The sequence below is a fragment of the Chiloscyllium punctatum genome, chromosome 3 (assembly GCF_047496795.1).
Source record: "Chiloscyllium punctatum isolate Juve2018m chromosome 3, sChiPun1.3, whole genome shotgun sequence".
Lineage (NCBI taxonomy): Eukaryota > Metazoa > Chordata > Chondrichthyes > Orectolobiformes > Hemiscylliidae > Chiloscyllium > Chiloscyllium punctatum.
This window is the reverse complement of record NC_092741.1, coordinates 71623115-71649254: the sequence shown is the minus strand read 5'-3', so window position 1 is coordinate 71649254 and position 26140 is coordinate 71623115. Positions and strand designations below refer to the sequence as shown.

Here is a 26140-nt window from a genome sequence, read left to right as displayed (position 1 = left end):
GTGTCCACTTCCATTGGAATACCCTGCAACTCATATGCTCCACTTCGCTGCATTTTCCAATGACAAAGCCGTTGTAGTGCCTGTTTGTAGTCCAGTTGGGCATCAGCTAGTAGGTGCTTTTGCATAATTATGTTATTAATCCCACATACCAAATTTTCTCTCAGCTTCTCATTAAGGGTTAAACTAAAGTCACATGCCTCTGTCAGTCATGTTAACCAAGTCAAAAATCCTGATATGGATTCCCCTGGTTCTTGAATTGCCAAAGAAAATGAATAGCATCCCACAATTAGAGGAGGCTTAGGGTTGTAATATTCCCTAACTAAATTGAAAGGTTGTAGTTTCTGATGCCTCAGAGGAAGTTAGTCTCCAAATAACCGATAAAGCTGTGGGTCCACAAGCTGTCAGGAGAATTACTTGTTGCTTTTTTCATCTGCCTCAATGTCATTTGTCAAGAAAAAAAAAACACATTCTTTCCACATACCAGGCTCAGTCTTCAACAGCAGGGTCCAATGAGTCAAGTTTCTCAAATAATAGCATTATGCTTATTCTAATTGTAAGATCATTGTCCATTATAGATAAGGCTGTTGGGACAAGGAACTGTGCTTTTCTACTTGCTATTCTACAGAACAGCTCTGGGATCAGTAAAGCATTCTCATTGTCATGGGTTGTATATTTCTTTTCATTGCCTAATTAACTAATGTACCATATCTAAACTGCTCCCTCTTAATAAATTATCAGAAAGTTGTTATAAATCATCTTTATTTGGTTATGCAATCACTAATCCTTTTTACTTCATATTGACAATACCTTACACTGTGTTGCGTTGAATATTGCATTGTTAAATGGGAGTCTTCACAGAGATCCAGTAACTCATCTAAGTAAAACAAAGAACTGTGAATGCTGAATATCTGAAACAAAAACAGAAATTTCTGGAGAAACTCAGCAAATCTGGCGTCATCTGTAGAGAGAGAAACAGATTAACATTTTGAGTTCAGTTCTTGTTCAGCATTCAAGACTTGGCATCGATGAGACACTGTGGATCATCAGCACCAGCGGAATCATACTTCAACACCATGTAGTCTGGCATCAACCCCACTCTACCCTTACCATCAAGACAGGGAACTGTGGTTCAATGAAGAGTTTAGGAAGGCATGCCAGGAGCAGCATCAAGACTACAAATGAGGTGTCAACCTGGTGAAGCGAGAAAACATGGATACCTTAATTTCAAACAGCATAAGCAGCAAGTGACAGAGCTAAGTGATTGCACTATTAGGGGATCTGATCTAAACTCTGCAGTCCTCTCACATTTGGCCACGAATGATGGAAGACAATTAAAAAAAAAACTCACTGGAGGAGGAGGTATCACAAATATCTCCATCCTCAAGGATGGGAGAGCCCAGCACATTAGTGCAAAAGATAAGGCTAAAACATTCTCAAATCTCTTCTGCCAACAGTACCAAGTGGATGATCCATCTTGGCCTCCTCCAGTAGTCACCAGCATCACAGATACCGTTCTTCAGCAAATTCAATTCACTTCACATGATATTGAGACATACTTGGAGGCATTGGATACTGCAGAAGTTATGGGCCCTGACAACATTACAGCAGTAATAATAAAGGCTTGTACTCCAGACCTTTCCATTCCCCTAGCCAAGCTCTTTGAGTACAGTTACAATGCTGATATCTACCTGACAACGTGGAAGATTGCTCAGATATGTCTTTACATTAAAACCAGGCCAAATCCAACCCAGCCAATTACCATCCCATTAGTCAACTCTGGATCATTAGTAAAGTGGTAGTAGGCCTCATCAACAGCACTATCAAGCAACACTTGCTCAGCAATAATCAGCTCAGCAATGTCTAGATGGGGTTCCACCAGGGCTGCTGAGCTCATAATAGTCTTGGTTCAAACATGGACAGAAGAGCTGGATTCTAGAGGTGAGCTGAGATTGGAAGGTGTAATTTGACTGAGTGCGGCATCATGGAGCTCCAGCAAAACTGCTATCAATGGAAATCACAGGGAAAACCCTCCACTGGTTGAAGTTATACCAGGCACTGGGAAAGATGGTTGTGGATGCTAGAGATCAGTCCTCTCAGTTCCAGGACATGTCTGCAGGAGTCCCTCAGAGTAGTGTCCTGGGCCCAACCATCTTCAGCTGCTTCATCAATGACCTTCCATCTATCATAAGGTCAGAAATGGGAATGTTCACTGATAGTTGTGCAATGTTCAGCGCCATTTGTGACTCCTCAGATACTGAAACAAAAACATGTCTGAATACAGCAAGACTTGGGCAATATCCAGGCTTGCACTGAAGTGTGGCAAATAATATTTGCGCCACGTAAATGACAGGTAAGGACTATCTCCAAATAGAAACAAATTAACCAACACCCCTAAACTTTTAATAGTGTTGCTATTGCTGAATTCTCTACTATCAACATCCTTGGGATTGCCATTGATCAACTACTGAACTGGACTGGCCATAATAATACAATGGAGGCAAGAGCAAATCAGAAGCTAGGAATACTACAGCCAATGACTTACCTCCTGACTCCCCAAAGCCTGTCCTCAATCCTTAAGGCACAAGTCAGGTGTGCAATGGCAAACCTTCCTAGATAAGTGCCGCTCCAAAAACTATTTTGAACAAAGCACGTGCTTGATTAGCAACACCTCCATCACAAGCGGTGATCTTAGTTTGGTCGAAGAGGTTGTAAAATTACTTTGGATGGAGCTAAAAGACAGCAAGGGACTGCAAACATTCCAGTAGTTGTTTATAGTATCCCAAAAATCAGGAAATTAGAGGTGCATGTAAAAAGATTAATGCAGGATTCTTGGGTTACAAGTAGTCTGGGCAAATTTAATGCTATACAGGATGATATCCTGCAACAAGTACAAACAGGCTGTTTTAAGTTCAGTATGTAATGAGAAAAGGCAAATTAATAATTTTGTTGTTAAAAAATACCTTTGTGTGGAGCCTCAGGAGATGGGGGAGCTACAAACGAGTATTTTGCATCAGTATTTATTGTGGAAAAGGACATGGAAGATATAGAATGTAGGGAAATCGATGGTGACATCTTGAAAAAATGCCCATATTACTGAGGAGGATGTGTTAGATGTCTTGAAATGCATAAAGGTGAATAAATCCACAGGACCTGATCAGGTATACCCTAGAACTCTGTGGGAAGTGAGAGAAGTGATTGCTGGGCCGTTGCTGAGCTATTTATATCATCGATAGTCGCAGGTGAGGTACTGGAAGACTGGAGGTTGGTGAACATGGTACCACAATTTAAGAAAGGTGGTAAGGACAAGCCAGGGAACTATAGGCCAGTGAGCCTGACGTTGGTGGTCGGCAAGTTGTTGGAGGAAATCCTGACGGACAGGATGTACATGTATTTGGAAAGGCAAGGACTGATTAGGGATAGTCAACATGGCTTTGTGCGTGGGAAATCATGTCTCACAAAATTGATTAAGTTTTTGAAGAAGTAACAAAGAGGATTGATGAGGGCAGAGTGGTAGGTGTGATCTATATGGATTTCAGTAAGGCATTCAACAAGGTTCCCCATGGGAGACTGCTTAGCAAGGCTAGATCTCATGGAATACAGGGAGATTTAGCTATTTAGATACAGAACTGGCTTGAAGGTAGAAGACAGAGGGTGGTGGTGCTTTTCAGGTTGGAGGCCTGTAACCAATAGAGTGTCACAAGGTGCAGGGTCCACTACTTTTTGTCATTTATATAAATGATTTGCATGCGAACATAGGACCTGCAGAAAAGGTGGAGCACAAGGTGAGAACTTGTCATTAGTGACACCAACTCATCTGCCTCCTCTTTTAAGACCTTAAATGAAGTCCGTTAGGACCTTGAGACTTGTCAGCCCGCAACTCTGTCAGTTTGCTCAGTATTGCAATTATAGAGAAAACCCAATTATCCAAATATCAATTATGCAAAAATCGGATTATCTGAAGGAGATCTCAAGGTCCCAAGGGAAACATTACATGAAAGACATGTTTCCAACAGTGATCGCATCTTTTGTTTACAGTGATTAAACAGGCACTGTCTCGAAATGACTGACCTCCTGCCCTCTCTGTCTCCCCACACATTCCCTGGAGTACTACACAGGGGGTACCCTAATCCCACCCCCCTTCCCCAGATATTCTCTCCAACATTGTCCTGTATCGGGCAAAGGGGGAACCTGTCAAAATGTTGCAGTAAAAGGTTGTGTGTGTGGCTGTGGCTATGTGTGTGTGTGTGTGTGCACGTGCTATTTGGAGACTTACCCCACAAAGGCAGCTGCAGCAGTATATTTGTTGGAGTCCAGTCCAGCTGCCTGGAAGAGAGGCAAATGTTTATGTTGTTGGGCGGGCAGGCAGGGGGCAGTGTTGGATGGGTTGGGAGCGGAGGGTGTTGCACGGGGTCAGGAGCAGGGGGGATGTTGGGGGCTGGGCAGTGTTGGACGGGGTTGGGGGCGGGGGCAGTGTTGCACAGAGTTGAGGGCGGAGGTTTATTGGGGGCGGGGATGATGTTGGACGGGGTTGTGGTTACAGGGGTGTTGGGGGCAGTGTTGCATGGGAGCAGGGGAGCGGGGTCAGTGTTTGGGGCGGGGGCAGTGTTGGACAGGGTTGTGGTTGTGGGGGGGTATTGGGGCAGTGTTGCACGGGAGCAGGGGAGTCGGGGTCGATGTTGGGGGTGGGGGGAGCGTTGTTGGGAACGGGGGCAGTGTTGAATGGAGTTGGGGGGTGGGGCTGGCGCGCTGTGTACTGCTGCAGTCTCCTGAACGGGGAGTAGACTTTAAAAACTCCAAGCCCCAGAGGAAAGGCATTTGATCAATTAACCGAATAATCGATTATCCAAGCGAAATAGTGTCCACCCATCAAGTTCGGATAATCGAGGTTCCTCCGTACACTAAATTACTCTCTCCCTTCCAACTTCTAGCTTGTACCAGTTACTGAAATGATTTTTGTAGGGAGACAGACAGTGATGATCGAAGGCGGTTTGTGTAACTGGAGCCCTTTGTGCAGTGGAGCACCATAGGCATCAGTGCTGGGTCCCTTATTGTTTGTGATATTGAGATGGGAGAGGTGATAAGTAAGTTAGCAGGTGACACAAAGATTGGCCGAGTGGTTGACAATGGGTAAGAAGGTGTTAGATTACAGGAGCATATAAACGCAGTGGTCAGATTAACTGACCAGTGGCAGATGGAATTTTAACTCTAATAAATGGAATGTGATTCACTTTGAAAGAAGGAGCAAGATGAGGGAATATTGAGTGCGGCATGATTTTATGCCCTGCCCTGTTGACTAAGTATTTGGTAGCTTGGAAGAACTATAAAATATGACAGAGAGATGGCCGAACACTTTCCTGCCCACCCCTGATTCAAACCCCACAACACAAAAGTGGCTAAGGTACCCAGCACCCTGCTAATTCTTTAGTTTATTGATTAAATTGGCAAAGGTGAAACTGGAAATTACAGGATACGGGTTGAACAATCAAACGTTGCCATGAAACATAGGATTACATAGCACTTGATAGACACTAACTTAGGTTTATGTATTGCTTTTCCTGTAAGAAAATGTACTCAGGGGCTTCACCAAAATATAATCAGACAATATGTTCTGAAGCAAAGAGTGAGGTACTTTCAATCGAGACTGAAAGGTTAATCAAAAAAACTTTGCTTATAATAAAGTAGACTCAGTATGGAGCACAGTTTCAAAGCCTGGGTAGCAAAGGCATGGGTACAAAAACTTGATGGCTGATGAACGAGGTGATAAAGACACTGGCTTTGTAAATGTTTCAGTGTGATTTGGGCAGGTAGAGTGAATGGGCAAATGCATGGCAGATGAATTATAATCTGATTCAGTGTGAAAGTATCAATTTAAGTAAAAAGTGAGGACTGCAGATGCTGGCGATCAGAGCTGAAAATGTGTTGTTGGAAAAACACAGCATCCAAGGAGCAGGAGAATAGACATTTCGGGCATGAGCCCTTCTTCAGGAATGAGGAAAGTGTGCCAAGCAGGCTAAGGTAAACGGTAGGGAGGAGAGACTTGGGGGAGGGGCGTTGGAAATGCGATAGCTGGAAGGAGGTTAAGGTGAGGGTGATAAGGTGAGGGTGATAGGTCGGAGTGGGGGTGGGGGTGGAGAGGTCAGGAAGAAGATTGCAGGTTAGGAAGGTGGTGCTGAGTTCGAGGGTTGAGACTGAGATAAAGTGGGGGGGAAATGAGGAAACTGGAGAAATCTGAGTTCATCTGTTGTGATTGGAGGGTTCCTAGGCGGAAGATGAGGCGCTCTTCCTCCAGCCGTTGTGTTGTTATGGTCTGGCGACAGAGGAGTCCAAGGACCTGCATGTCCTTGGTGGAGTGGGAGGGGGAGTTGAAGTGTTGAGCGGTCCTTTGCAAATCTGTGAGAGTGTTATCCTGAGCTGGGGTAGGGCTAATTGCAGGGAATGTAGGTAGCGGCGCATGGCTGCAAGTGTGAAGCGGAGGATCCTTCCATATCCACCACAAATTCACCCGCACCTCCACACACATCATTTACTGCATCCGCTGCACCCAATGTGGCCTCCTCTATATTGGGGAGACAGGCCGCCTACTTGCGGAACGTTTCAGAGAACACCTCTGGGACACCCGGACCAACCAACCCAACCACCCCATAGCTCAACACTTCAACTCCCCCTTCCACTCCACCAAGGACATGCATGTCCTTGGACTCCTCCATCGCCAGACCTTAGCAACACGATGGCTGGAGGAAGAGCGCCTTATCTTCCGCCTAGGAACCCTCCAACCACAAGGGATGAACTCAGATTTCTCCAGTTTCCTCATTTCCCCTCCCCCCACCTTGTCTCAGTCCCAACCCTCAAACTCAGCACCACCTTCCTAACCTGCAATCTTCTTCCTGACCTCTCCGCCCCCACCCCCACTCCGGCCTATCACCCTCACCTTGACCTCCTTCCACCTATCGTATTTCCAACACCCCTTCCCCAAGTCCCTCCTCCCTACCTTTTATCTTAGCCTGCTGGACACACTTTCCTCATTCCTGAAGAAGGGCTCATGCCCGAAACGTCGATTCTCCTGCTCCTTGGATGCTGCCTGACCTGCTGCGCTTTTCCAGCAACACATTTTCAGCTATCAACTTAAGTAGCAAAAATAGGTAGGCCATTAATTACTTGACTGGCAATAGATTGTGGAAGGAGAAAATGCAACAGGACCGGGGCATCCTTACACTCCAGTTGCCAAAAGTAAGCAGAAAGGTGCAGCTGATAGTGAAAAAGGCAAGTTGAATGTTGGCCTTCATAACAAGAAGATTGGAGTGCAGGAACAGAGATGTCTTGCAGCATTAGAACAGGGCACTGATGAGATCACACCTTGTCATTTTAGTCTCCTCACCTGGGGAAGGATGTTCCAGTTATGGAGGCAGTGGTTTACTAGACTGATTGCTGGGACTGACATATGAAGAGAGACTGGATCAGTTGAGATCATACTCACCGGAGTTTACAAGAACGAGGGGTGATTTTATAGACACCAATAAAATTATAACAGAAAAAAAAGAAGAAAAAACAGGAGTGTCCAACATCCTGACATTCTGTGAGCTGGCTCTGAGGGAGCTAGATCAGTAAAAAAAAAGAAGAAAAAATGTAAGCGGGAGAGTCAGACATCCTGCTCGCTCTGAGAGCTGGTTCTGAGAAAGCTGGATCAGTGTCAAGTATTAGCCACTTGTAAATGAAGGGGGGAATTGGTGATGAGATACCAGTCTCTTGTCTCCTGACCTCCAATCACATGTTTAACCCTTCTTGACCAATAGCTCTGGGACAGTTACTGATGATGTCAGATGACTGCTGTGTCTTTGCCTACCTTCACCTGAGGGTTACTTTAATACTTTTTCCAAGAACAATTGTTCTTAATTTCAACGCAGCGTAAACGAGGTGGGTTTGCTGCCAAATAAATTGTTGATGCCGTTCAACAGGCATTATGACCTCTGTGATTCTTACAAGTCTTCTCTTTGATTTTGTATGCTTGAATTTTGGAAAATATGCTGTAATTGCTGTTAAATTAAATCTCATGCTGACAGCAAAAAGCAAACTAACTGTAATCCTAACAGACCACAGGGCTTCTGTCTTAACCTGAGGGTCACCAGACCTCAGGCAAAGGGAAGAGACTGAGAAGGAAAATTCTTCATGGTAACCTCAGCCAGGGCAGGGATTGAACCAACACTGTTGGCATCACTTTGCAGTTAACTGATCCCATTATGCAGTAGCTAACGGGAAAATGTGACTTCTAAGGGCCCAAATATCCAAAAGCTCCCCCATGATAAGAAAATAACCTTAGTGACTTATAGAGTCCTAGAATCCTACAGCACGGAGACAGGCCCTTTGCCCAAATTGGTCCATGCAACCAAAATGTCCATCCCCGCTCACCCCATTTCCCTGCACTTGGCCCATATCCTTCTACACTTTTCCTACCCATGTATTTGTCCAAATGCCTTTTAAATGTTTTTTAATGTAGCTGCCTCAACCACTTCCGCTGGCAGTTCATTCCATATGCATACCACCTTCTGTGTAAAAAAGTTGCCCCTCAGGTTATCATAGCTAATTTTTAACCAATCTGTTTATTTCTACAGTACAAATTCTAGAACATAGAACATAGAACATAGAACAATACAGCACAGAACAGGCCCTTCGGCCCACGATGTTGTGCCGAACTTCTATCCTAGATTAAGCACCCATCCATGTACCTATCCAAATGCCGCTTAAAGGTCGCCAATGAATCTGACTCTACCACTCCCTCGGGCAGCGCATTCCATGCCCCCACCACTCTCTGGGTAAAGAACCCACCCCTGACATCTCCCCTATACCTTCCACCCTTCACCTTAAATTTATGTCCCCTTGTAACACTCTGTTGTACCCGGGGAAAAAGTTTCTGACTGTCTACTCTATCTATTCCTCTGATCATCTTATAAACCTCGATCAAGTCACCCCTCATCCTTCGCCGTTCCAACGAGAAAAGGCCGAGAACTCTCAACCTATCCTCGTACGACCTACTCTCCATTCCAGGCAACATCCTGGTAAATCTTCTCTGCACCCTCTCCAAAGCTTCCACATCTTTCCTAAAGTGAGGCGACCAGAACTGCACACAGTACTCCAAATGTGGCCTAACCAAAGTCCTGTACAGCTGCAACATCACCTCACGACTCTTGAATTCAATCCCTCTGCTAATGAACGATAATACTCCATAGGCCTTCTTACAAACTCTATCCACCTGAGTGGCAACCTTCAAAGATCTATGTACATAGACCCCAAGATCCCTCTGTTCCTCCACCTGACCAAGAACCCTACCATTAACCCTGTATTCCGCATTCTGATTTGTTCTTCCAAAATGGACAACCTCACACTTGGCAGGGTTGAACTCCATCTGCCACTCCTCAGCCCAGCTCTGCATCCTATCTAAGTCCCTCTGCAGCCGACAACAGCCCTCCTCACTGTCCACAACTCCACCTATCTTTGTATCATCTGCAAATTTACTGACCCACCCTTCGACTCCCTCCTCTAAGTCATTAATAAAAATTACAAACAGCAGAGGACCCAGAACTGATCCCTGCGGAAATCCACTTGTAACTGGACTCCATGCTGAATATTTACCATCTACCACCACTCTCTGACTTCTACCGGTTAGCCAGTTTTCTATCCAATTGGCCAAATTTCCCTCTATCCCATGCCTCCTGACTTTCCGCATAACCCTACCATGGGGAACCTTATCAAATGCCTTACTAAAATCCATGTACACTACATCCACTGCTCTACCCTCATCCACATGCTTGGTCACCTCCTCGAAGAATTCAATAAGACTTGTAAGGCAAGACCTACCCTTCACAAATCCGTGCTGGCTGTCCCTAATCAAGCAGTGTCTTTCCAGATACTCGTAAATCCTATCCCTCAGTACCCTTTCCATTACTTTGCCTGCCACAGAAGTAAGACTAACTGGCCTGTAATTCCCGGGGTTATCCCTATTCCCTTTTTTGAACAGGGGCACAACATTCGCTACTCTCCAGTCCCCTGGTACCACCCCAGTTGCCAGTGAAGACGAGAAGATCATTGCCAACGGTACTGCAATTTCCTCTCTTGCTTCCCACATAATCCTAGGATATATCCCGTCAGGCCCGGGGGACTTGTCTATCCTCAAGTTGTTCAAAATGTCCAACACATCTTCCTTCCTAACAGGTATCTCTTCTAGCTTATCAGTCCGTTTCACACTCTCCTCTTCAACAATACGGTCCCTCTCGTTCGTAAATACTGAAGAGAAGTACTTGTTCAAGACCTCTCCTATCTCTTCCGACTCAATACACAGTCTCCCACCACTGTCCTTGATCGGACCTACCCTCGTTCTCGTCATTCTCAGGTTTCTCACATATGCATAGAATGCCTTGGGGTTATCCTTGATCCTATCCGCCAGGGATTTTTCATGCCCTCTCTTAGCTCTCCTAATCCCTTTCTTCAGGTCCCTTCTGGCTATCCTGTATCCCTCCACTGCTCTGTCTGAACCTTGTTTCCTCAACCTTATGTAAGCCTCCTTCTTCCTCTTTACTAGACATTCAACCTCCCTCGTCAACCAAGGCTCCCTCACACGACCATTTCTTCCCTGCCTGATCGGTACATACATATCAAGGACACGTCGTATCTGCTCCTTGAAAAAGTCCCACATTTCCACCACATCCTTCCCTAACAGCCTATGCTTCCAACGTATGCTCCTCAAATCCTGTCTTACAGCATCGTAATTTCCCTTCCCCCAATTGTAAAATCTACCTTGTTGTGCGCACCTATCTCTCTCCATAACCAAGGTGAAAGTCACAGAATTGTGGTCGCCATCACCAAAATGTTCACCCACCAACAAGCCCACCACTTGTCCCGGTTCGTTACCGAGTACCAAATCCAATATGGCCTCCCCTCTGGTTGGACAATCTACATACTGCGTTAGAAAAGCTTCCTGGACACACTGCACAAACACCGCCCCATCCAATCTACTTGATCTAAAGAGCTTCCAATCAATATTTGGGAAGTTGAAGTCGCCCATGACTACGACCCTGTGGCTTCTGCACCTTTCCAAAATCTGTTTCCCAATCTGTTTCTCCACATCTCTGCTGCTATTGGGGGGCCTATAATAAACACCCAATAAGGTGACTGCACCTTTCCTATTTCTGACTTCAGCCCATACTACCTCCAGAGGCAGATCCCCCTCAAACTTCCTTTCTGCAGCCGTTATACCATTTCTAATTAGCAATGCCACCCCCCCTCCTTTTTTACCACCCTCCCTAATCTTACTGAAACATCTGTAACCAGGAACCTCCAACAGCCATTCCTGTCCCTCATCTATCCATGTTTCCGTGATGGCCACAACATCGTAGTCCCAGGTACCGATCCACGCCTTAAGTTCACCCACCTTATTTCTGATACTCCTTGCATTGAAGTATACGCACTTGAGCCCATCTCTGTGTCCGCAAGTAGTCCCTGTCAGTGCTACCTTCTCCACAGCCTCCCTACAGTCTTGGACATCCTGACACACAGCTAGCTTACTTGCTGGACTACAAGTCCGGATCCCATCCCCCTGCCAAATTAGTTTAAACCCCCCCGAAGTGTTTCCATACTTCGATTATATTTTCCAAATAACATCATAAAGCTTCCTGTACTATCAATATCAAATATTGAGTGGCCTCGAAACATAAGACCAAAATCTTCAACTATAGAGTTTGACTGACATTACATACCGGGTCATATGAGGCATGCTGCCCTAACATTTGATTTCCTTCCTCTGTCTCTTCGCTTGGCTGGACATCTTCAACCAGATGTTTCTCTGATGGCTTTGTCCTATCTAGAATTGATTTGAGGTTTGGAAACAAAGATGGCCAAATTGGGAGATGACCTAAAGTGCCTAATGTTTACATGGAAATACATCTGTCATGCAATACCTGGAACTTCCTACCGTAGTTATCTCAGTGGGTTGGAAACAAAAGCTAGGCTTCCAAATGGGGCAGTTAGCTCCTCCTTTGGCCTCTCTACCTTCTGCTTTCCTTTTCTCTTATTTTGAATTGTTGGAATTCTCCCTAGTTCTGAATTGAAACCATACTGTGAGAACTTTGAGGACGTTGGCTCCTGTTTAGCTGGTTATATCACATTCAATTACAGCAGCAGTTTATACATGAACTGAAAAGGTTCTCCAGATTTCCCCTCACTGGTATGCATCCTGTAGATTTTTCTTATGTATTTTCCACTCTTAGTCATCAATTATCCAAGCCCAAAATAAATTTTACTTTAATTCCTGCCTCCTCAGTAATAGCTCTTTGATTGTTTTAAAGGTAGTATCTCAATGGATTTTGCATCAGTGCATTAATCTTTCCAACTAAGTTTTTGCATTCTTCCAGGTCACCTAACTATTTTATTAGAGAGGTATATATGTCTGAGACCAGTTTTTGAGTCCATTTTCACCATGCAGTCTTTCGTATAATACAACCATTTTTGCACACTTTCATCAGCATCTGAAGACCATACCACGCATTCTCGACTTTCAAGTGAGCTTTTTGCATTTTGTTTTTATATTCAAAATAAAGCAATCTGTGTACTTCAACAAATATTGTTTAACTTGTTGTAACATTTCTGTTACATTCTTGCATACTTAAACAAACAATATGGAACACAATGGAATTAGAGCACTAATAGATTTGGATATGGAGAATATACCATTTGGAAAAGAAAACTCAGAAAGGGAACAAATAAATAAACATCAATATGTATTCCACAATTAAGCAGGGTTACAAAATAAAACAAGGGCATTCATTTATATGAATCATATTGATGTTTATTCTTCACTAAAATAGCAGTTCTAAAGTGACTTTTCCCTCATTGTCTTATCCTCCATTTTGTTAAATGCCTATCTAATCAGATTTTAAGTGTTATATGGTCTCTGTTTCAATGACAACTCCAGTCGCACACAGCAGAACTTCTTCATTTCTGGTTTTGCTGCCATTTTCTGTCTGCTGTTTCATTGTTGTTTAGTTTTGAAATGACTTGATACTGAGGGTTCGGCCAAAATACAACTGACAACACTAAATTGACTATTTAACTTTTAACATCAAGTAGAACAGGAGCCAATTTAATTTCTCTTGAATGCATTTTTAAAATCTTTGGGGCTTGTCATGAAAAGCATTGTTATTTATTTTGACCTCCCAACATCAGAGCGGTGATTGGAGAGAAAGAAATTAGAATTCAGTTACCATTGAGAATGAGGCATTCCCTGTTCTACAGTGTGAAGGCAGTGCTGGAGTGCACATATCACTAGATTAGGAAATCTACTGCATTATATAAATGCTCTGGGTGCAAACGTTTAAATCCCAGCAGAGTAGATGATGGAAATTTGATTTCAGTTACTAAATCTAGACAACACCTGTACAGATGAGGTCTGTAAAGTTGAACATAGTTCTTATTTTTCTGTCAATTGAATATAAGATGAAGCTCTATTTAAGTTATTTATTTTTAGCACTGGATTGCACTGGATTGTGGCGACAAATCACTTTTCACTGTATTTTCCTAAATACATGTGACAATAAAATCATTCATTTATAATTAAATGGCTGTCTCTACAATGGTGACCATGAAACCACTATCAATTGTTATATAAGCACATCTGACTCACTGATATCCTTTTTAAGTAAGGAACATCTGCCATCCTTACCCAGTCTGGCATTCATGTGACACTAGACCTGCAGCAACATGGTTGATTCTTTAATGTCTTCAGAAATGACCTAGTTAGCCATTCAGTTGTTTTGAAACACCAGCAAAAATTCTAAAAGGAATTAAATCAAATGGGGAAACCAACATTGACCAAGGTATCGAAAACTACAACAGCATACTCACCCGGTCAACTTGCAAAGTCCTACTTACTAACATCTGGGTCCTTCTGCAAAAGTTTGGAGAGCTGTCCTACAGCCACGTCAAGCAACAGTCTGATGTAATCGTATTCATGCAATCCTACCTTACTGACAATCTCCCAGGCACCATTACCAGCTCTGGGTATGTCTTTCCCACAAACAGGACAGAGTTGGCAGCACAGAGTTAAGCAATTGGAAGAAAGTTGCATGGGAGTTCTCAATATTGACTTCCAAATCATGAAGTCTTATACCATCAGGTCGAAAATGGGTAAGGAAACCTTCAGAAGATTTCTGTGTACTGCCATCCCCGCCCACCTGATGAATCAGTTCGTCTCCATATTGACCATCTCTTTGAGGAAGCGTTGAGGGTGACAAGTGTGCAGAATGTACTCTGGGTGGTGAATTTCAAGATCCATCATCAAGTCTGGCTGGGTAGCCTTACTATTCCTAAAAGAACTGGCTGAGTCCTAAAGGACATACATGCAAGACTTAGCAGCAAGTGGTCAGGGAACCAGCAAGAGGGAAATATGCATTTGACCCCACCCTTAGCATTTGACCCTTAGCCCCACCCTTATGACAGTATTATTACAACTAACTTCCACTCTGCCTTTGTGAGGTGAAGTCCCATCTTTGCACTAAGGATATTCTCAATGTTTGAATTCAAAAAGGTGATAATGACAAATGGTAAGTGTCGGGTTTCGCCTATGAAGCAATTTAAAGATGCATCTATATTTTTGTGTTTGAAGACTGCTGTTGAGTTCTTTAAAATGTCTGTCTGTGCTGCACATGGCTGGTGAAAGCGGAAGACAGCGTTCGAGCTCATAATAATGGACGGAGAAAACGAGAGAGAGAAACAACAGAGGGCTCTCTATGCTGTTCGTTTCCATACCTGATGAGCTGAATCTCATCATATTTTAGCCAAGTGTCAGTTTTGTCAAGTCTCAAGCATGCTATCTTCCCAAACTTGCCTCTCTAACCACTCACCACATAACAATAGTGCACATCTTCTTTGTTGCTAGCCAAATTTACAACTCCAGATGGCCAGAAGAACCTGCCCCTGCCAGGATATCCTGGAATAGCGTGGTATCACTGGTACCAGTGCCATGTTCATTTGACCATTGTGCACCTGGGGAAGCATTGTCAGTCTGGGGCTTTCCTGTGCAGTTTTCATCAGCTGGGCCGACAAAAATCATCGGAAGGTTTCCTTACCCATTTTTGACCTGATGACATAAGACTTCACAGGTTGGAAGTCAATATTGAGGACTCTCAGGCAATGTCCTTCTGATTGCAACACTCTGTGCTGCCACCTCAGTCCTATTAATGGGATGTTAAAGGAAATTGGTGCTTCACTTTGCAGACAAGCACCTTGAGGTCTTGGTGAATCTGATGGTGCAGAGAGGGATGTCCTCGCACCCCCAGTGAAGGGCAGAATACCATGCACTGCCAGCTTGCTACCGATTTTGCCACCCAAATCAGTGCAGTCGCTGGCACTTGGAGTAACACCCAGTAGTGTGGGGAGAAGGTCCCATTCTTCTGTGCTGCACCAGCATAAGTGCCACCATCTTCACTCTCTAATTCCTCACCCTCACTCTCTCTCTGCTATTGCATCCACCTCTCCAAGTTTCAAGCTCTATCCCACTCATTATCACATGCAACATCTTCAGTTCCACCACGTTACCAACCCTACATGGGCTCTGTGCAGCTGACTTACTCTTTCAGAACCCTTCACTGGACAATCCCCCCAACTTCAGCACGCTAACAGCTGTGCTGTCCACTTTTATCTGCCTCAATAACACAGTTTCTCCTGTCACAGGATTAAACAGCCCACAGTGGGGATGGAGAGATAGCCACACTGAGCGTTGGCTTGCCTGATATTTGACTGCTCATCCCTTATGAGGGGAGGATCCTGATCCTGAGCACCCAAACAGCTGACCGATCATATCCAAGCCCCTGGTCTTGGTGTTGGAGGCTGCTCTTGACTTATTCTGTTGGAACTCCCCTGACCGAAGGGTGTATCTCTTGACTTGCCTGGTGACTGCTGACAGCAATGACAAGCTTTCTGGCTTTGCGTCTACATTAAATGACAAGGTAGTGCAGAAGTACTGTGAGCCTGCTAGCTCTGGCTGAAGGGGCATGCTACAAAATGGCAGGGATGCTGTGACCAACAAGATCAGCTCAAAGTGAGTGAATGCTGAGAGAGCAAGCCAATGTCCCCGAGATGCAGCCTACTCCAACCTGTGAGCTGGGAGCCTGTTCTTGCATGCAGTGTCTTTGCAGTAGCATTGCAATGATCTTTATTGATGCATCCCAAGGTCCAGCATGGCCATGCAAAATGTGCTTTACATGTTCAGAGATGTACCACCATGATGCAGGGAGGCTGGAGATGTCAGACACCAAACATCTGTCGACAGGGGTGCTTGTGGCTGCTGCCCGTGGGCCGTGCCCTGAGTCATTAATGCTGTGCGTCCAAGATGGCTGAACAGTGAAGCAAGCAATGAGTTGATGTTGCAAGGTACCCACTCAGACTTTCACATTGGGAACTGTTGACATCTAGTTTCCATATGGTATCTCGCAGGATCAGAAACTACATCTTAATGAGACAAGATTTGCAGCTATGTGGCTGACAACACAATACCTGCTGCTGCTGCCTGGCACTGTTCTCATTGTGATACATTGTGATATCCAGAGGATTGTTTGAAAGTACAAGTTACTCCTGACATTAAGAAAGGCCTCATCTTATATCTCAACACAGTTCTCTCAGATTTCTCGCTAAAGCTCATGTCATTCAGGCCCCTATAAGATTCTGTCCCTTGTTTCTCCCTGGAGTTTGGACCAAGTCAAAGTTGGTTGTCTGAAGCTAGTTTTGTTCAGGACACCATTTCATCCATACCTCCATTGTCCACAAAAATGCTTCACTGAAATACAGATCAAGCAGCAGGAGGTGGTTGTTTCGCCCACTGAGTCCACTCCCCTATTCAACCTGTGTAACTCAATACCAAACTCATGCTTTCTCCCCAAATCCCTTGATACCTTTTGTTTCTCGAAAACTAGCCATTTCTTTCTTACATTTGTTCAGTGACTTGGTCTCCACAAACTTCTGTGTTGGAGAATTCTACAAGTTTACAACCCTCTGAGTAAAGAAAGCTCCTCAACACACTCCAATTGGCCTATCCCATATCCTTAGACTGTGGCTCCTTGTTCTCTAACTTCACCCTACCACTGCCAGCCAGAGGCATTCAATAATTTTAGGACTCCATCACTTTCTTCTATGTACTCCACCCAGTCCCACAACCCACACCCTATCATGACAATGAGGTGCTTTAAAGACAGCCAACACATTTTTACCTACTTATGATCCCCATTAGCAACTTTATTTCTAACCTCATCCCTGCACCCAGTCTGACCAGCCTTGTCACAGTTGTATATGTTTCAACAAGATTCTCTCATTTATCTAAGCTACAGTGAGTACCGGCCCAGTTACCCCAATACCTCCTGAATTCCACTCCTCCCATCCCAGATATCAGAAACTAAAACAGAATTTACTGGGGAAACTCAGCATGTCTGGCAGAATCTGTGGAGAGAAAGCAGAGTTAACATTTCGGGTCCAATGATCCTCCTTTGGAACTGATAGTAGCCAGGAAAAGGTGTTTAAGCTGTAAAGAGAGGGAGTAGGAGGGATGGGAAGGGGTGAATGGATAGCTAGAGATAGCCCAGAGAGAGAGAACAGAGATTTCTAGTTGACTGTCACTTCAACATACCACCCCATTCCCTGGCGAACGTCTCTGTGTCAGGCTTGCTGCAATGCTCTGGGAAGGCTCGGTGTCAGGAAGGAGTAACAGGAATGCAGAGTATTGCATTAATGGTTAAGATTCTTGTTAATGTAGGTGAACAGAGAGATCTTAGGGTACATGTACCCAGGTCCCTGAAAGTTGCCACCCATGTTGATAGGGTTGTTTAGAAGGCTTATGGTGTGTTAGTTTTTATTAGTAGAGGGATTGAGTTTCAGAGCCATGTTACCAAACTCCAGTGCGGCCACACTTGGAGTATTGTGTACAGTTCTGGTCACCACATTATAGGAAGGATGTGAAAGCTTTGGAGAGGTTTCAGAGGAGATTTACTAGGATGTTGCTGGTTTGGAGGAAAGGTCTTACGAGGAGAGGCTGAAAGACTTGAAGGTGTTTTCATTAGGGAGAAGAAAGCTGAGAGGTGACTTAATTGAGACATATATGATAATCAGAGGGTTAGGAAGGTTGGACAGTGAGAGCCTTTTTTCTCAGATGGTGATGGTTAGCATGAGGGGATATAGCTTTACATTAAGGGTTGATAGATATAGGACAGATGTCAGAGGTAGTTTCTTTACTCAGAGAATAGTAGAGGCATGGAACGGCCTGCCTGCAACTGTAGTAGACTCACCGACATTAAGGACATTTAAATGGGCATTGGATTGACATATGGATGTAAGTGGAATAGTGTAGGTTAGATGGGCTTCGGATTGGTTCACAGGTCAGCACAACATCAAGGACTAAAGGGCCTATACTGTGCTGTAATGTTCTTTGCATTATGTAAGCTGGAAGAACGACAACTCATTCTCTGCTTGGGGACCCTGCAGCTTTCACGTCTCAATATTGCATTCAATAATTTTAGGACTCCATCACTTTCTTCTATGTACTTCACCCAGTCCCACAACCCACACCCTATCATGACTATGAGGTGCTTTAAAGACATTTTTACCTACTTATGGTCCCCATAAGCAACTTGATTTCTCTCCCGGCATACTATCGTTCATCCCTTCATCTGCCCAACTGTCATTTTCTTTCTCTCCACTTATCTGCTCATACTTCCCTGCTCCCCCCACCCCTACACCCCACACTCCCCCCATCTACCCCACCATGTCTCCAGCATATACACCATTTTTTCCAACTGACTCTCAGTTCTGCAGAAGGGTGTCTAGATTCAAAATGTTAATTCAATTTTCTCTCCACAGTTGCTGCCAGACCTGCTGAGTTTCTCCAGTAATTTCAGTTTTTGTTTCAGAGTGGCCTTCGTGATGTCTTGCTGCATCTGTCTAATGCCAGGAATCAATCTGGTGTCACTTCACAGCACTCCCTGAATGGCAGGCAGCATTCCCTTGGGGCAGCATGGCTGTGTAGGCGTTCTGAGGCTGCGTGTGTGCTAATTAAGGTGCTGATGCTATGCCAATGCATTGATTCCTGCTGCAGCATACAGCATATGTAGGTCCTAACAGCAGCTGGAGAAACCGAAAGGAACATAGATGGTAAGTGCATTCTTTATTAGGTGCAATGACTAAAACTGCACAGAATGCTCCAGGTGTATGCTCGCCAAGGCCTGTATAGTTGCAGTAAGTCTTCCTTGCTCTTGCATTCAAGCGTTCTTGAAATGAAGGCTAACATGCTGTTTGGTTTACTGCTTGCTACATCTGCCTGCATGTCTTGAGTGACAGGAATACAAGGACAACCATGTCTCTTTGTACACCAACATTTCCCAATCTATCACCATTTCAATAATACTCTACTGTTCTCTAAAGAAGAGAACTCCACACTTGTACATAGTTAAAAATCACACAACACCAGGTTATAGTCCACCAGGTTTAATTGGAAGCACACTAACTTTCGGAGCATCGCTCCTTCATCGGGTGATTGTGGAGGGCTCAATCCTAACATAGAATTTATAGCAAAAATTTACAATGTGATGTAACTGAAACTATACATTGAAAAATTGATTGTCAGTTAAGTCTTTCATCTGTTTGAATGCCATGATTGTTTCACTTCTTTCATGTGTAAATCACAAAACCTTTTTTTTTAAAAGTTGCATTCTCAGGTTAGCTGTTAACAATGGTGATAGCTAGACAATATGTTGAAGGTGTTGGCCCCCTGTGTTCTCTGTCTATGCCATCATGTCTAAATTGATTCTAACCTAAAAAGTAAGATCACTGAGTTTTACATGAATGCATGCAGTTTTTGAGCAAAGTACAGTGTAACTCTGCCAGTGCAAATTCACCCCACAAAATATATGTATGCATGTGGGTCTTTGTCTGTGTGTGTGTGTCTGTCTGGGTTGGGGGTGCAGAATGTCAGAAAATGTATGTGTGTGTGTAGTGAGTGTAGAATGTCAAGTCTGTGAGGGGGTGCATGTGTGAGTGTGGGAGTGTGTGTGTCTGTAAGGGTGTTTGTGGGTGTCTGTGTGTGTGTGTGCGTATATGTGTGTCCATGTGTATGTGTGTATAGGAGTGCCTGTGCGTGTGTGTAGGAGTATGTGTAGGAGAGTGTAGGAGTGTGTAGGAGTGTGTGTGTATAGTGCAATGGTGGTCAACTGTAATGTGACATGAACCCGAGCAGAGGCTGATAGCTAAGTTCGGTACCCATAGGGTGAGCCTCAACCGGGACCTTGGGTTCATGTCACATTACAGGTGACCACCATTGCACTATACACACACACAGATACTCCTACACACACACACTCTCTCACACACACACAGGCACTCCTATACACACATACACATGGACAGACATATACACAGACGCACACACAGACACTCACAAACACCCTTACAGATACACACACTCCCACACTCACACATGCACCCCCTCACAGACTTGACACTCTACACTCACTACATACACACACATACACTATCTCACACTCACAACCCCCATCCCAGACACACACACACACACACACACACACACACACAGACAAAGACCCACATGCACACATATATTTTGTGTGGTGAATTTGTACTTTCAGGGTTACATTGTACTTTGCTCAAAAACTGCATGCATTTATGTAGAACTCTGAGCTCAGAACCTGCATGAATTAATGTAAATCTCTGTTATCTTACTTTTTAGATTAGAATAAATCTAAACATCATGGCATAGACAGAGACTCAGGGGGCCAACACCTTCAACATATTGTCTAGCTATCACCATTGTTAACAGCTAACCTGAGAATGCAACTTTTTAAAAAAGGTTTTGTGATTTACACATGAAAGAAGTGAAACAATCATGGCATTCAAACAGACAATCAATTTTTCAATGTATAATTTCAGTTACATCACATTGTAAATTTTTGCTATAAATTCTGTGTTAGGATTGAGTCCTCCACTATCACCTGATGAAGGAGTGACGCTCCAAAAGCTAGTGTGTTTCCAATTAAACCTGTTGGACTATAACCTGGTATTGTGTGATTTTTAACTTTGTACACCCCAGTCCAACACCGGCATCTCCAAATCATGACAGTTGTACATGTTAGACTTAATTTACCCACTCACTCAAATGACTTCAGATTCAGTCAGACAACCACTGAGTAATTTTCTTGGTTTTTAACAAGTTTCCTAAATCCATGCCAGCAGGAATATCTATTCAATGATTTGTTTTATTTGACCATACCAGGACACTCTCCAGATGGATCTGGAAAAATATTTTTGACTCCAGACCATTTTCCTCCCAGATCTGTTGTAGTAGTTCACAAAGTTCTCTGCTGACCACACAAGACTACTGTCTGCCTATGATATTCATGGATATGTTGGAAAGCCTTTAACCTGTTCTCAGAAACCCTCTGTACTCTTTCCCATGGCAACGTGAAACATGTTAGCCTTGCATCCAATTAAAAATGTTGATTAGCTATTTTTCAGAGCTTTTTTTCAACAGAGCAATAAGTTAACAGTTTATAGCACAACGATATTGAGCACAGTATTTCCACCACCTTACTGGGATTTTGGAAGATAGAATCTAAAACTGAAAGTAGATTGTGTGGCTCTTGTGATGCATAAACTAGTTCTTTTCGTCTGAGTGCAGCAATTCCTCTCTATGAGAATCAACCCATTGTGAACCGAGAGACTGCTACTATTGTCTTTAACTATGAACACACTGGCCTGGTTTTTCATTTCCAGGTCAGATGCACAAGTGATGGTACAAATCTCAACGCATTGGCATTACATTAAAACAATAATTTCATGTTGACAAAAGTATAGCATTACCCTCTTTGACTTTTTAAAAATTATTCGTTCTTAGAATGTGGCCAAAGCTATTGATCGAGTTGCCCTGAAAAGTTTGTGAATTACACAATGGAGTTCTGTGAAATACATTTTATTTATGACCTGCAATTAAGTCAAGAATGTTCTTCAATCTTGAGATCGAATTCATTATTTATTAAGCATTCAGTCCATTCTGTAGTTTAAGATAAACAACGCAGATAATGCTTACTGTGAACAGCACCAGTTTGAATTTCTTCTCAATTCACCTGTTCAGGTTTTTCTATATTTTTCATAATTTCAGCTTATTTTCTCATTTTATTCGCCTGTGGCTGATGGGAGATTTGATGAGTGAGTTAGGGGTAAACATTTTTTTGTGCCCAGTAATTGCCAATTTAATGGCCTTGATTAGCATCAGGGCAGGAAGGCCATCTATGAGATCTCCTGCTCCAGAAAGTGGGAGGTTAGTGGGACTTCTGGTCCTAGCCACCACCTTGATTAAATGGCCTTCCTCTCCAACTCACCTTGAAGGTGGACATTAAGTTCTACATCAAACGAGGGAACAGAACCTGAATGGATTTAATGGAGGCAGTGTGCATCCCGGCAAGAAATTATTCACAGATGTTATGGAATGATTAGATTCTGATTAGATTCTCTACAGTGTGGAAACAGACCCTTCGGCCCAACAAGTCCATACCGCCCCTCCGAAGAGAAACCCACCCAAACCCGTTCCCCTATCCTATATTTACCCCTGACTAATGCACCTAACATTGTGGGCAATTTAGCATGGCCAATTCACCTGACCTGCACATTGTCTAATTCTAATATTTATTGGCTCAAAATAAAAATGAGAAAGTGCTGCCCAACAGACTTGTGAAGAAAGTAATAGCTCATGGAATAAAAGGCACAGTAACAACATAAACACAAAATTAGCAAGGTGTCAAGAAACAGAGAGCAGTGGTTAAAGGATATCTTTAGTGCAAGAGGAAGCTTTATAGTGGAGTTACCCAAAGGTTAGTGTCTGGATCTTTGCTTTTCCTAAGCTGTGTTAATGATGTGGACTTTGGAGTACAGGGTTCAATTTTAAATTTGGAAATGATATAAAATTTGGAATCTTTGTGAACTTTGAGGAGATTAATAGAACTTTAAAAGGACATAGAATGGGTGGACAAATTTCAATGAAGTTGGAGGTGATTCACTTTGGTTGTAACAAAACAATGTAAAATAAAAGGTACAATTCTTACGGGTATACAAGAGCAGAAAAATCTAGGTGTATAGTGCATATAATTAATTTGAGGTGACAGGACAGTTTAGGAGCACTTATTTTGCAATACATATTGTTACAGCTTACTACGCTAGTGTGTTGAAAGTCCAAGCCTGCTATTCCCAGAATCTGGGTACCAAGATGTCATCTGCAAACCATTTGGAATATTATGGTTTTATTTCATGTGTTGTCCTTTTTCTCTTTGAGAAAGAACTAAGACTGTTCTTTTCCCATAGCATTCCACGATCAAAAATGCAGAAACAAATCTTATTAAAAAGTGCTGAAAACATTTAGTACTTTTGGTTTTATTGGCATAGTATGGTAACAAAAAGGATTATGCTAAATGCAAATAGAACAGATATCCAACAAACACAGTCCGCCGATTAGATTCCCTACAGTGTGGAATCAAGCCCTTCAGCCCAACCAGTCCACACTGTCCCTCCAAAGAGCAACCCATCCAGACCCATTTCCCTCTGACTAATGCACCTAACACTCTGGGCAACTTGGCCTGGCCAATTCACCTGACCTGCACATCCTTGGACTGTGGGAGGAAACCGGAGAAAACCCACACAGAGGATGTGCAAACTCCATGTGGAGAGTCACCCAAGGCTGGAATTGAACCTGGGATCCTGTGAGGCTACAGTGCTAACCACTGAGCTACCATGCCGATTCTTAAACAACAAACCCAAACAGGGAGACACATTGCACTCAGAAACTCTAGCCACACCACCATACATTAAAGACAGCTCGGAGATGACTACTGAACTACTCCAACCCCAAGATATCACGGTAGCCCACAAACCTACCAATTCATTGAAACAGCTCCTGATGAACCTAAAGGATCCTGTACTAACAACCAGCAAAACAAATGTAATTTACAAAATACCATGCAAGGACTGTAACAAACACTATATTTGACAGACAGGCAGAAAACTAGCCACCAGGATACACAACCACCAACTAGCCACCAAAATGCATGACCCACTATCACTAGTATCCTTATACACAGACAGAGGAGGACACCACTTCAACTGGGACAATACATCCATCCTAGGACAGGCTAAACACGGGTATGCACAGAGAGTCCTAGAGGCCTGGCGTTCAAAGTGGAACTCCAGCAATAAACACAACGACTTGGACCCCATTTACCAAAATCTGAGGAAAAGAACTGGAAAAGATATCACCTACCTTAACAGACCAAGACACACGAATAGAAAGCAGGACAGACCACCATTGCTTCAATAGAGGCTCCCTGATGATATTACCTAGCATGGGGATGAACCGTCTGGAAAACAACCTACCAGCTCAGTGAGCAAACTTATAAGCAGAATTAACGTTTCAAGGCCAATCTACCCCTTCTTACAGTTGGAAACAGCAACTGCAGTATTTTACTTTTATTTGAGGTTATGTTGAACTTGTACATGACAATGGTTGAGCCTAAGCTGAAACAATGATCCCAGTTCTGGGTTCCACAATTTTGTAAAATCTGAAGTATTCTTGGTTTTGTAAATGAATGCATGGAATACCAGAGCAAGGGGGGTTTGCGGATCTTGAATAAAGGATTAGCTCAGCCTCAATTTACATATTGTGTGAGCAACACACTTCAGGAAAGACGTAAGAGAGAGTGAAGGAATAATCTATGCGTATTGGATCAGGGATAAGGAACCTCAGTTTTGTAGATAGATTGAAGAAGTTGGGAGTCTTTCCTCAACAGTACGGTAGAGGAGATTTGGTAGTTATTCAAAATCAGGTGCAGGCTAGAATGGTTGAATAGTCTACTCCTTTTCCAATGTTCTTAAGAATGAGATTCTGGACAGAGTGGATAGCAGGGAACTGTTTCCATTCATGGGAGGTCTGAAAAGAAGAGGTTATGGAGTTAAGGTGATTGAGGAAGAGGTAATGGAACAATGATGTAAAACATTTTTCATGAAACAAGTGATTAAAATCTGAAGTGCGCTGCCTGAGAGTTTGATGGAGATAGATTTAATGGATGCTTTCAAAGGGAAATAAGATTATAATATAAAAAAGGATGCATGGGCAGAACTACAGGGAACAGGTGAGGGTCCAGCACATGAATTGTGCATTCAGCGATTTAATGCTGGCTAAATGACCTCCTTCTGTACAAAACCAATTCTGTGAATCTGAGGAGACATTAATGATGCATTAATTAATTGTTGTTAACTTTGTTCCAAGTGTTAATTCTGTAGGTTGGGACCAATGATGGAAATAGAAATTATTTTGAGCAGAAATTCAGATGAATATTTAAACATGTCATCGTCCCATGTGTATAAAAAGCCACTTAATATGACAGTTGAATGAAACCTGATTCAGGAAGTGAAGTAGTCATTTTTGCCAAAATATCTTGCAATGGTGTTTAGTAGAAACCAATTAATAACTTTAACCAGTGTGGGTGCGCCATCTAGTGACACAATGTCTTATTATTCAAGCTCAAGTGAATGGACTTCAATTCCAGTATTTTTCTTTTTATTATTTCTGCATGTGAAGCAAGTATTAGCCAAAATTCTGTGCCATTATTTTTCCTGATTGTTTAATATGGACTTGTGAAACTGTTCTCCTGAAAAGTCAATGAACGAGGTTGTTTTAATGTTTCCTATACAAATTACATCTGCAAAACTTTTCGTAAGAACTGCTTGTGCTGATTGACACTTGTCTATGTGCATTAGGATGCCAACTGTAAATTGTCTTCAATATTTCATACCTTGCCTTTTTTTTCTCTTCTAGAGCTAACCAACATTTGATCAAAGTGTTATTACTTTGCAAATTTATTCTCTGCAGAGAATTCTCTTTGTCTTAATTGGTGTGTGTACATGTCATGTATTATTTAGAAGGGTAAATGCTTATAATTGCTTATTTCAAACTGTGTTAGTCCAATTTTCACCTTTGCCAAATAGTTTTCACAACAAATCAATAATTTTGTGCTTATGAAAGGAATTTGCTTTTTATTATTCCAAAAATTGTAACCTT

The 26140-nt window shown here is 43.0% G+C and overlaps 1 protein-coding gene across 3 annotated transcripts in view; it reads left to right on the top strand.

The window, feature by feature from the left end:
- The window catches only part of LOC140460468 (4-galactosyl-N-acetylglucosaminide 3-alpha-L-fucosyltransferase 9-like), a 139650-nt gene that overhangs the window by 27189 nt on the left and 86321 nt on the right, over nt 1-26140 (top strand). The window contains exon 1 of one of the 3 annotated variants that reach the window (XM_072555031.1): nt 19129-19176. The exons of the other annotated variants lie outside the window; for them this stretch is intronic. The gene's annotated coding sequence lies outside the window, so the exon portion shown is untranslated. Of the gene's footprint in view, nt 1-19128; nt 19177-26140 lie in introns of those variants that run through there. 3 annotated transcript variants of the gene reach the window in all.